General features: G+C 44.5%; 1 protein-coding gene across 1 annotated transcript in view; it reads right to left on the reverse strand.

Moving 5' to 3' along the window:
* The window catches only part of LOC147448218 (uncharacterized protein ycf20-like), a 69,582-nt gene extending 57,585 nt beyond the window's left edge, over positions 1-11,997 (reverse strand). The window contains exon 1 of the mRNA XM_086524101.1: positions 11,824-11,997. The gene's annotated coding sequence lies outside the window, so the exon portion shown is untranslated. The remainder of the gene's footprint in view (positions 1-11,823) is intronic.
* Between the last annotated feature and the right edge of the window lie 388 nt (positions 11,998-12,385).

The raw sequence follows: 12,385 nt of genomic DNA on the forward strand, positions 1-12,385 counted from the left end.
CCCCAAACCTTGGCGCCCCTTTCGTATTTCTTTATATTACATCACCACAGTACAAGCCGGTACTCCAGACTCTACACCTTCTCCGGAAAGCATGCCAAAGAATGAGCCCTAGCCTCATATTTAAAGGCCCTTGGCCTGAAAAGCAGTTACAGTGAAAAGCCTTCAAAACTCAAAAGCTTCTGGTCCAAAAGCAATGCCAAAAAGCTGCCAGCGTAATTTACGAAAATCCGTACAGCCTACCACGTCATCAACCAGCGCAAAACGCAGAAATCCGTACAACCTACCACATCATCAGCCAGTGTAATTTTCAAAAATCTGCCACGTCATCAATAGCTACGCAATTTCTTATGTGTGTGTGTGGGGGTCCTGCTTTATTTCCTTTATGTCACTTGGGGCCCCATAGAATGGGGTCCCCATAAGTTGATAGGACTTCTTCTTATGTTACTTGTCTTAGGGTTTAAGCCCCTCGGTCGGCATCTGTAAGTTGGCTCCATTCTTCAGGGCTTTGACACGTCAGCAGTTTGTGACACTGCGTCCAGATACTCTGAGAAGTGAGGCCCTGCCCACTTATTTATTGATACAAGGGATACCCAAAAGCAGAGCCTCTAAAGCATTCAGCTTTAAAAGCTTTTAATTTTAAAGCAGCTATCGCAAAAACTGTCCAAAAATCAGTAAGCGCTGAAAGAGCGGATTTCCGTACAACTGCCACGTCAGCCTGTCGGATTTTGCGCTGAAAAATGTGGGCGGCATGCCACGTGTCTGTCGTACGGTGAGTGTCCGAAGTCTGCTGCCATGTCACCATTTTGTGACATGTTCTCCTTAGGCTTTCCTTTGTTGTGCTTCATTTCTTGTGCGAGAGCAATCGCTCCGCCTTGTTGAGATCTATGGGGTCGAGGACTTTTACATCGAACTTGATATACTCGTCCAACCCGAAAATAAAAGCCTCTTTGCGCTTCGCATCCATTTTGTGTAATTGGGTGCCAAGCTGTAAAACACGGTTAGAAAAGGACATGACTGGGGTACCATTTTGCTTGAGATTGCACCAATCTTCCTTTAACCACGCTAGGTACTGAGGTGGCATGAACGGCGCCTTGAGCTTGTCTTGGAAGTCGGCCCAATTAAAAGAAAGGGGCATGCCTTCCTTGGCTTCCTCTAGGTGCGCAGCCAACTGTGCCTCTTGCCACACTTGATACCAATTAATGGTATCACCGGCAAGATATATGGCTGCCATCAAAACTTTGCTATTTCCTATCTTCTTAGTTATCCCAAAATAAGCATTAATTGATACAGCCAGAGACCTCGAGAGGAGATCTCTGACTAACTTCTAGGCGGGCTCTCTCAACAAGAGAGGGACTGATCACATCATGCATACTACCTGGGTCAAACAATTTGACAAAACGCTGCCCCGACACTTGACCATAATATTTAATGAGAGCATCATCAATGGGAGGGTCAAGAGAAACTTGGGGCACACTCGTGTTATCATTAATTGCATTGACAGAGGAAGTGGGTTCTATGGATTCTTTAGATTCATTCGATTCAAGTTTAGAACATGTTCTTTTTATGTGACCCTTAATGTGACAATGAAAACAACGACCTTCCTTAGAATAAGTGCTTTGCTCTTCCGACGTGATGTATCCTCCTACAATTCCTTGTGCTACCTTTTTATCTGGAGTAAGCTTAGGTTTAGCAATTATGTTAGCCTTACCCTTAGATTCATTGGAAGAATTCTTTTCTGAGAGACTGTTGGAAGATTGGTTAGAAGAGTTACCATTCTTACCGTTCTAAGGGTTCTGAGAAGTTTGCGAGGTACTTGTGGAAGTCTTGTTCTCCTTAGGCTTTCCCTTGTTGTGCTTCATCTCCTGTGTGAGAGCAATCGCTACCGCCTTGTTGAGATCGATTGGGTCGAAGACTTCTACATCAAACTTGATATAGTCGTCTAACCCAAAAAGGAATGCCTCTTTGCGTTCATCATCCGACTTGCGTAATTGGGTACCTAGCTGCAAAACACGATTAGAAAAAGACATAACCGACGTACCATTTTGCTTGAGAGCGCGCCAATCGTGCGAGGTACTGAGGTGGTATAAACCGCGCCTTGAGCTTGTCTTGGAAATCAGTGCAATTGAAGGAAAGGGACGTGAATTCGTCAGCTTACTCTAGGTGCGCAGCTAACTATGCCTCTTGCCATGCGTGGTACCAATTAATGGCATCACCGGCAAGGTACATGGCTACAGTCAAAACTTTGCTATTTCCTGTCTTCTTAGTTGTCGCAAAATAAGCATTAAATTGATGCAACCAAGAATGAATAACCGTAGCATCCATCTTACCATCATACTTACTGAAAGTCAACTTCTCTGTGACTGGATGGTTGGAATCCGCATCGTGGCTTGCGCCACTTGAGGAACTCCAACGATCTTTGGTTGGTTTGGATTTCGAGGCAAGTACTTGTCGAATCAACTCTTGAGTGCGTAGTTCTCTTTGAGCCTCACGCTCGATCTCCAAGGCCACTCTTTGAGCTTCACGCTCGGCTGCCAGGGCTACGCTTCATGCTGCTGCTTCCTCCTTTCTTTGTTCTTTTCTTCCTTTTCGTTCGTCGCGTTCGGTTCCAAAGCAATGCGAGTCTTCTTGTTTGGCTATCATGTTAATGCGATTTGCTTCTTGTTGTGCGGCAATTCTTTCGTTTCTTTCGTCGTGCTCGCGGTCCTTAGCTTCCTATTGTTCTACTTTTCTTGCTAGTTATGCCAATGCAACTCGATTCATTTCTTGTTGTTGTGCCATCATGTCCAACATTGACTTGACCATCTCCTCCATAGAAGTTGGTACAACTCGTGGCATAGATGGCGAAGGGGGAGGGTCGGAAAAATCTCTTGGTGGGGAGAACTCTTCGTCACCTCTCTCATGCTCTCCACATGTATGCGAAGTATCCATTCCGCTTCGGGTGATGACCATGCACTAGGGTCTTGGGTTCTTGGGTTCTTGGGTTCTTGAGGGTCTTGAGGTTCTTGAGGTTTTCTTTCGCTTGCAAACCGCGTTTGAGAAGGATCTTCTTTTCACCCGAGTTCTACTCCTTTCCGCGGGCGCACCCCCTTGGAGACCTTGCGCTCACACCAAGGTTGTTTTTTCCCACCTCACATCGATTGGCCGGCCGTTAAGTGCACGGTCCGCTCTTAATGAGTGAAAAGAGACACAAGGGGAGGCTGGACAAGCCCTTCTTTCTTGGGATTCCTGTCACTCTTCAAAAACACGATTAGGAATCGACACGCCCAAGCGAACTTGGGTTCATGCGACCGCAACAAGCACAAAAAAATTCTTGTGATTCTTGTGGTTATTTCCTTGAGTGATACAAAACACTGCCAAAGCTCTGATACCAATGTTAGGTGCAGCGAAATGAATGTTTGCGCTTTGCTCAAGATGAGTGCTCCGAATTGTGCTCAAGGTTTCTTTTGTTCTTATGGAAGGTAGAGCCTTTCGTTCTTAATCAGAGAATGCTATGATCACAAACAAAGTGAATGGACACTGTGCGTGCAAGTGTATGAGACTGAGAGTTAGAGAGAGAAGAGAGATACGACGCTGGAGACGTTGTAAAACCCTCCTCCGAAGGCCCCACTCTCGTCGGCGAGAGTGGTCTACTTATGATTGCACAATCTGGTACAAATGGTATGCAAGAGACTGATGCAAGTCTAAGCTATGTTGACGATGACGACGGTGACGATGAAGTCGATCTAAGGGCTGAAATCGGCAATCTTTCTACTGCTGTCCAAAAACGCTATGGACTGAAATCTGCTGCGGGTTCAAAAACGCTGATTTGGGGGCTGTAATCTGTGGGTCTTTGTCGCTGAAAATCTGTAGGTTTAGGCTGAAAACTGAGGTGTCTTTAGGCTGAAAACTAATGGTCTTTCCGACTGAATCTGCTACTTCTTTATGGGCTGAATCTGCTACTCTTCTATTGCTAGAAATCGGCGAAGGCTGACTCGACGTTACGGCGAGGATCTGCGACGGGCAGGTGAGATTTGCGAGGCTAATGGCTGAATCTGCGAGGCTAAGTGCTGAAAACTGAAAACGTTGATGAACTGGGGCTGATCTGACGCCGGAATCTGCAAAAAGCTAGGCTGAATCAGCAAACTGGAAAACGCCAAGCAGATCTGTAGCAAAACGCTAGGCTGAATCTGTTGCTGAAACAGCTAGGGAAACTGCAACTGAAAACGCTAGGCTGATCCGCTTCTGTTGGCTGAAAACGCTAGCTCTCCTACCGGTCTTGCTAAGAAGGTGCACTGCAAGTTGCTGGAACATCTTCTGCCTCTTCTGCCAGAAAGTGCTAGCGCTAGGTTTCTTATATAGTGACTTAGCAAATTTGCCCTACTCACTTTTCCAACAAAGTCACTTATTAATAAATAAGTGAAAAAAAAGTAAATAGAAAAAATGGGTTCTATGCAATATAAAATGCTCATGATGGGTACTAACTGTCATGCTGATGATCATGTTGTGTGCAACCAAAGGATATGCGACTACTCTACGTTCCTGGACATGCACGGCCTACTCACAGGCTCACAAAGGTGCTAGAACACTTCCTAAGCTGACCTAAACCCTAGAACTGAGATAGATGTGTAGGTGACACTGTTCATATGTCTATATGCTTAAGCGACTGTACTATGCAAGTGAGGGTATGCAACTATGACCTGCCTGATCATGCATGTCCTTCTAGAGGCTCCCAAGGTTGCCAGGATAGATCCTAAGATATACTAGACTAAGACAGACACTTCCCTGTAGCAGTAGCTTGTCCACACGGCTCCAATGCAATGCGCATGTGAGTTTCAGAATTATAGATTGTGTCAGTAAGTTTTGCATGATCATTCCTCAGAAGGCCGCAATCACAGCACACGATGTAGCAAGTTTGTTCATTAAGCATTAGTATTCCCTTTGTGATTTACCAAAATCAATTGTTTCAAATAGAGATGTTAAGTTAACGTCACATTTTTAGCAAGCACTCTTTGGAAACTTTGGTACTGAGTTAAATCTTTCATTTGCATTTCATCCACAGTCAGTGTATTTTAGAATCATTAGGCCTTTGCTTAAAGTAAGAAAGAAGCGCCCCAAGTTGCCTTTTTGTATGGATGGTCCATTTCCGATCATTAAAAAGATAAATGATGTGTCTATGAAATTGCGGTTACCTAATTCATGGTCAACGCACAACATTTTCCATGTTTCTTGGTTGCAATTGTTTCAGGGGAACCCACCAGAGGAGATTTTTGAAAAAGACAAACCCGAGATCGTAGATGAAGCTGAAGTCATGGAGCTGTAGTAAATTTTACTGCATCACTTTCAATATGGCTCCAAAACGCAATCACGGTAGTACTTTTTGAAGTTTGAGGATCGCGGAACCCACGAGGTAGTGTGGGTTGACAAAGATTTATTTACAGATTACCCAAAGTTGTTGGCAGATTACAAGGAAGCCATGCAGCTCAGTACGAGTACCTCACCTTGAAAAGGGGGATGTCACGTGCACATCTAACCCTGTGTGCATGTGGACAAGCTATAACTCCCACTTCTAGGCTTTAGGACATGCTAGAAAGTGTTACGGCACATTTGTGAGCTTGTTCGCAGGACATGCATGTCCAGGCACTTTTGTTAGTTCCATACCCTCTGATTACACAAGGTCACCATCGATGTTTGCTAGGTGTAGGCACTTGGCAGTTGTCACATTACAGGACCTTAGTATTAGTATTGGCCTGGGTAGTTTAGTTCATGTGAATCACCTCTTATTGATAGTTAATTTATTAATCATTTTAGAAGTCGTGAAGTAAAGGCTACTTGTCACGTGTACATGGCTTTGTGTTCCACGTGGACATGCTTCATCCATGGTAACAAGGAACGGAGGGGACAGAGCCTAGAGACGGGGGACGCCCGGATCTAGGACTGGGCCGGCAAGGGACGGGTGGGGACGGATGGCAGACTGCCTACCAGATGGGAAAATCCAGAACGTCCCAAAGACAACAGGAGACGGCAATCAAGCAGTCAACATTTTTTAAAATTTGGAAAACTGATCGTTTCTAACGGCCAGTTCTTCTCCAACGACCATATTTTCTAACTTTGAAGCTCATCCCAATGGCTATAAAAGCCACCCTTTGGGTCCTCATTTCTCAAGCTCTCCACCTCAACTCTCGAGCCAATTGCTCTACGCCGCTACGGTCTAGCTTCTCCTCTCTACCTTCACCTCTACGATCTACCCTCTGCGTCTATATAAGTCACTATGACTCATGTTCTTTGGTCTATTTAGTGTAAATTTGTGATCAAAGTGCTTTCTGTGTGTGGCATGTGTGTAGGTCAAAAAATGCCCAAAAAACTCTCTTTTTTTTTTGCCGTTCCAAACCCTCTTCCCCGTCCCCGTTGCCAACCGCGACCCGCCGTTTCATCTTACTATGGCTTCATCGACTTCCAGAGCCAGTTTTCCACCTATCCCTAGATAGGAGTGTCTAGAAACTTAGGAGGATTAGTATCAGCGATTTTGTGAGACTGCTTGCAGGACGTGCATGTCCAAACGTGTCCACTAGATCATATTTTCCAGTTTTGGAACCCTCTTGCATAAATAGTTTGTACACGCGTTTTATAAGATGTTATTACACTACGACAAGCGTCTGATGACATGCATGTAATTTTAGGATAGAGGAATAAAATGAGCCATTCCCCGTGTAAATCAGATTCCTGGGTGGCAAATGTACAACAGTTTCACCCAGAAACTTAACCCTAATCAAACTTATTAATAAATCAATGATTTATTTTATAAGAATTTGATAGAGGTTTTGCCCTACCTAAACCTTAAGCAGTTCAAAAGGCCCAAGTCTCACCTATAAAGGATGCAGCAGGCCAACACTTGCAGCAGATGGAGAAGCGCTAGCAGCAGACCAACTTTGGCAGCAGAACAGTCAACAATTTGCAATTTTCAGCCTAGCGCTAGTAGAATCTCCTCTGATCAGCCAGTGTTTTCAGTTTTCAGCCCTTCCCTTGCCAGAGGTGCACAAGATCTGCAAGCCCCAGCCATCCAAACGCGGTCCGGTACTTCGCCAACCCATTGAGCCTCTCCTCAGCCATTCCCTCGCCACATCAAGTGCTCCCATTGTTGCCCATCATCAGCATCATCGAGATCTGCGTTTTCAGCCCTTCATTCCTCTCACATCCAGAACGCAATTCAGCCTCAAATCTACCCCTTGGTGGTCCGATACTTTGGCAGCCCATTGAGCCTCTCCTTGGCCATTCCCTTGCCACATCGAGTGCTCCCACTCTTGCCCATCATCAGCATCATCGAGATCTGCATTTTCAGCCCTTCATTCCTCTCACATCGGGAGCGCAATTCAGCCCCAGATCTACCCCTTGGTGGCCATCAGCAATTCCACATTGAGACGGATCCAAAGGTGCATCAAATCAGCCCTGGAGGTGCTTCATCTTAAAGAGTTACCACGGTGACATTCCCCATTCGAATCAGTAAAGTCTGCACTTGAGGTATTGCATGTGTGTACATTCCATTTACACAATCAAAAGCAAATACCACGTCGGCAACGGTGTGGGGAGCCCTTGAGAGGGTTGGTTGAGACCCTCTTTTCTCTCTCTCCCTCTGCACATCTCTACTTCTCTCTCTCATTCCCTCTATTCACGGAAATAAAAGGAACCATCATTCATGCTAAGAAGCAAGCATTAACACAAGGAAAGAAGTAAAGATGTGTGAAGTGTAAAGTCTAGATCTTCACCATTTCAATTCCGTTGCACCTGACACCGTTGCTCGACCCAGCCTTCAAGAGCTATAAAGGTGAGCTTGGGGCTCACCATTGCATATCAGATCAATACCCACAGGGGCCAGCCACACCCTCTGCAAGAAGCACCAAGGACTAGCGTTTCTGCCATAATCACCATTGACAGTCATCAACCTACAACCTCAGCGTTCTCATCAACATCCTCGCCAAGCATCCTCATCGCCTAGTGTTAGCAGATTCAGCCTAGCGTTTGATCCGCATCATTGCCTGCATCTTCCACAATTGTAAATCCATAGCAATTTGCAACAACCAATCAGATTTCAGCCCTAGCGTTTTGCAACAGCAGATCAGCCTCTCAATTTTCAGCCCATAGCCTCGGCAACTTGCAGATCCAAGTCAACATCGCTAGCATTTTTAGATTTCAGCCCTTACCCTTGCAAATCCAAGCATCTACCGCAAAATCCATCGGCGCCTCAATGTCTAGGTCCATTGTATCTGCACTTGTGCAATCTAAAGCAAATACCACTCTAGCAATAGAGAGGGGGGCCCTTGGAGGGGGGTTTGGGACCCCATCTGGTGTTAGTATTATTTTTCTCTCTATCACGCACAGAACCTTCACTCAGTAGCAGTCTCTCTTCTCTCTCTCTTAGAAGGAACCTTGTGTACGTATTGAGCACTCATCCTGAGCTATCATCATCAATCGCTTCCGCTACACCTAACACATATAGGGGATGATGGCACATGCTAAGGATGAGTATGTACTATGCTTTGTTCACCGAAGGACTAGCCTTCAAGACAAAGAAGGCTCCTTGCTTTAGCCAAGAAACCATCTGACAAGTTTGCATGGGAAAGCATATTGCGAACATTTTCTTGAGAAAGCATAATGCCTTCATACTCTCTCGAACTCCATTCTAAGCACGTTTATGAGGAGCAATAAGTTCTCCCTTAAAATGCCATAATGTCTCTGTAACGTTGAAAGTCACTAGAGGTATTATTAGTCCTTAAGCACTTGAGCTAAGTGTTCTACACATTCTGAATCAGAGACATCAACTTTGAATGACATGAAACCCGATGTACAACGCCACATCATAAGCATACAATATTTGTACATACATGAATAAAGAAGCTATAGGAGCATCAACACGGCAAATGCAACTTCGAACGTTTTCTTGGGAAAGCATAATGCCTTCATACTCTCTCCATCTCCATTCTAAGCAAGTTTATGAGGAGCAATAAGTTCTCCCTTAATGCCATTAATGTCTCCCAAATGTTGAAAGTCACTAGAGGTATTATTAGTCCTTAAGCACTTAAGCTTAGTGTTCTACACATTCTGAATCAGTGACATCAACTTTGAATGACATGCCACATCATAAGCATACAATATTTGTACATACATGAATCAAGAAGCTATAGGAGCATCGACATGGCATATGCAACTTCGCAAGGGAATAACCATAAGCATCAAGAGCAAGACATCAACTATGAATGACATGAAACCTAATGCACAAAGCCACATCATAAGCATACAATAATTGTACATACATGAATCAAGAAGCTATAGGAGCATCAACATGGCATATGCAACTTCGCGAGGGAATAACCATAAGCATCAAGAGCAAGAGCATATTCAAGCTTTGCTCACTACTAAAAAGAACCTACAAGACACATGTATCAGTCTCCCACCAAGAACAAGCTAGTCCTCAATGGCTCAGCCCAAAAACGCATCAAATCACACTCTAATGAGCTCTAAAAGTGTGTACACACCTGCAATGTTACTCACTCAGTGCAAAAACTAAATCCAAATTCGCATCATGGAGTTACTTGGAAGGAAATATTGCTTACAAATAGCACCATAGAATGGGCATACATGTCCAAGGATGTATCAAATACGTGTCCAAGGATGCTCAAAGTACAAAGCTTTTACTCTTACTTGATTACTTTAGGGAAGATCAATAATTTAACTTGGGAAGAGCTTGTTCCCATGGTGTTGGATCAAGAGGATCAATCACAGAACTCTAGATTTAGAGCAAGCTCTAAGGCCTTGACGAGACAATCCTCCATGGCGTCAAAGCAAAAGCAAGAGCAACAAAAGGACGATACCTCCGAATCTAGTGGAAGGTCGAAAAACGAGGTGATTTGTCACAAGTGTGGTGATCCACAACATATTCGGAGGAATAGTCCGAAGAAGTCTAAATCGGACAACCTTGCCTCAAATTTTGGTTCCACTGAGACAACTAATGTTGTGGCTTTCACAATCTAGCTTACCTGCTTGTCTATTCACCAACGATCAAAGACTTGCAAAAGGATAGCACTCTTGCCAATTTCATTCCCAACATCAAGCTTAGGCGGTTGCTCCTACTTCCTTGACAGAGCCTGGAGGACCTATCCAGTCTCTAGAGAATCATATGGCAGATAAGTCACAAGTTGTACATGGGATACTAGGTCACAAAAAACATGTAAATTGGTTTCTAGCATTGAGAACTAGTTTATAAGGCAAGTTGGCTCGACTCATTCCCAGAAGAGGTGCAATCGATCTCCTACTGTTGTTCCTATAAACTATAACTATTGATTGATTGCCCACGAGGCATGGTATACAAGCGGTGGAACGCTAGCCTATACAAGTGACAAAGGTTCCATGGACCTCGCAAACACTGATGCGGTTTTTGAACCACCCACTACATTTGTTTGCCATTCGTGGACAAGATTGGCTATCCTAGTGCCCTATGAGTTTCTCTTAAGAGGACCAAGGTGGTGTTCTTTGTTGTTGGCAACTGCACTTGTCAAATTCCTTCATTTGAGGTCTTCCTCACCTGCGTAGGTCTTGGGAAGTGCCTAGATGTTGTTTGGATTTGTCAATTTTCAGGCCACTATTCGTGGGCACCCTGTTTTGGGCCAGTGACCCTTGATATTCCATTTTTTCACATTTTATGGTGTTGGGGTACGTGTTGGTGTAGGAGCATCCCTATTTTTTGGGGTGGGGGGGAGGGAGGAGGAGACGGAGAGCCTTGTATAAGCTCTTGTTGCCAAGGTTGCCCCACGAGGCTTGTCCATCTCACTCTCTTTCCTCATGGATTTTGCTCTCTACTCTCCTCGTCTCTTGGTGCCATGCTCTTGTGCCACCACACCTTCCACTGACCTTTTGAGTAATTTAAATTTTTAGGCCAAGCTTATGGGCATCAGATTTTGAAAACCACTAGAGTCTGGGTGAAACTCCTATACTTGCACCTCTTGTGGCTTGTAAATAAACAAGGACAGTAAAAAGGGGCTCCTGTTTGATAAAGCTTGAGCTTTTCTCCAAGGGACGATCTAGTCACTTACGTGCGTTAAGTCTTGTTATCTATGTGACGTGTTCCTTTAGTGAAGAGACATCTAAAAGCCAAAGTATCTAAAGGGACAATCCTTTCGCAAAACCACGTTGTTCTACACATGTAGAAGTAGAGGCTGGATGAGTCAGAGTATCAAGTCAATTATTCTAGATGATTGGCGACGCAAAAAGATGTGCAAGGCAACTTGAACAATTTGAATGCCTCCTCACTATCTTGAACTCCAAGGAAATATTGTTGAGATACCCCAAATCAAGTAGGGCCAAGCCATACATGGTCCCCCTAGGTCTGTCTCACAAGTACCAAGACATGGCCTCAGTGCATGAAACAATCAGGCCAAGGGACACTGTTGTTCCACAGATCTTTGTAGTAGGCTAGAGGCATTGAAGCATGCCTGCAATCACCACCTTGCTAGTAGCTGTCTCCACAACATGAAAAGCCTGCAATCCACTAACAAGGAAAGCCAAGACTCACAAGATGCCCATATCGTAAGCCTTTTCAAAGTCTATCAGCAAACTGCCCCCTTTGCTGGTCTCAAAAACAGTAGGTACTATGGCCTGCGCAAATCCTGCTGGAAATCCATGAATGATCTGGGCCGCTACTGAGCATACGACACAACCAATTAACGGCCACACATATACATGTGACAGACATTTTCTCTTCTTGCTGACATTGTGATACTCATTATCAGCGTCACTACAGGTGGAACACATTCATATTTCACTCACGAGATCAGCTTCAACTTTGACGCCACATACCTTCTAGTGGCAGACGCAAGCCACAATCAACTCCTCCCAAGAGCTGGATCAGCCACTAGGCTTCAAAAGCTCTGTCTTTGGAGTTTACCTGTAACCTCACATTACGAGGTTAAGATTTGGCACGAGCTTTTTATTGAGCACTCATTTTTCCCGTGCATGATTGATTTTTTTCACATTCTCAGCATGGTCTCTCGGCTAGCCTATAGGTCACGTTGGTATGTAGATACTAGTAACTAGAGTCAATTTTGGAAGAACTCATAGAGCTCCGTCCTGCGTGGTGCTTGGGGGGTTGGATGCTCCAAAACTATTAGCAAAGGTGGTCACATTGGCTACCTACACCACACGCAACGCTTAGACATTGTCGTTGCAGCCTCTGCAAAAGTCCTCTCCAAACTAGTTTTTTGTAGAACATTCGAAGTTCTGAAGCCTAAAACGAAAAAAAACAAATAAACACTACAACACATTGTGCGGATACCGACGACTATACCGAAAGAAATAAACGGCTTATAAAATTACAAGGCATCGGTATAGGCGTTGAAACCATACTGTCAGTATATACAGC

Source organism: Adiantum capillus-veneris, chromosome 11, assembly GCF_014529385.1.
Source record: "Adiantum capillus-veneris isolate H3 chromosome 11, ASM1452938v2, whole genome shotgun sequence".
Taxonomy (NCBI): Eukaryota; Viridiplantae; Streptophyta; class Polypodiopsida; order Polypodiales; family Pteridaceae; genus Adiantum; species Adiantum capillus-veneris.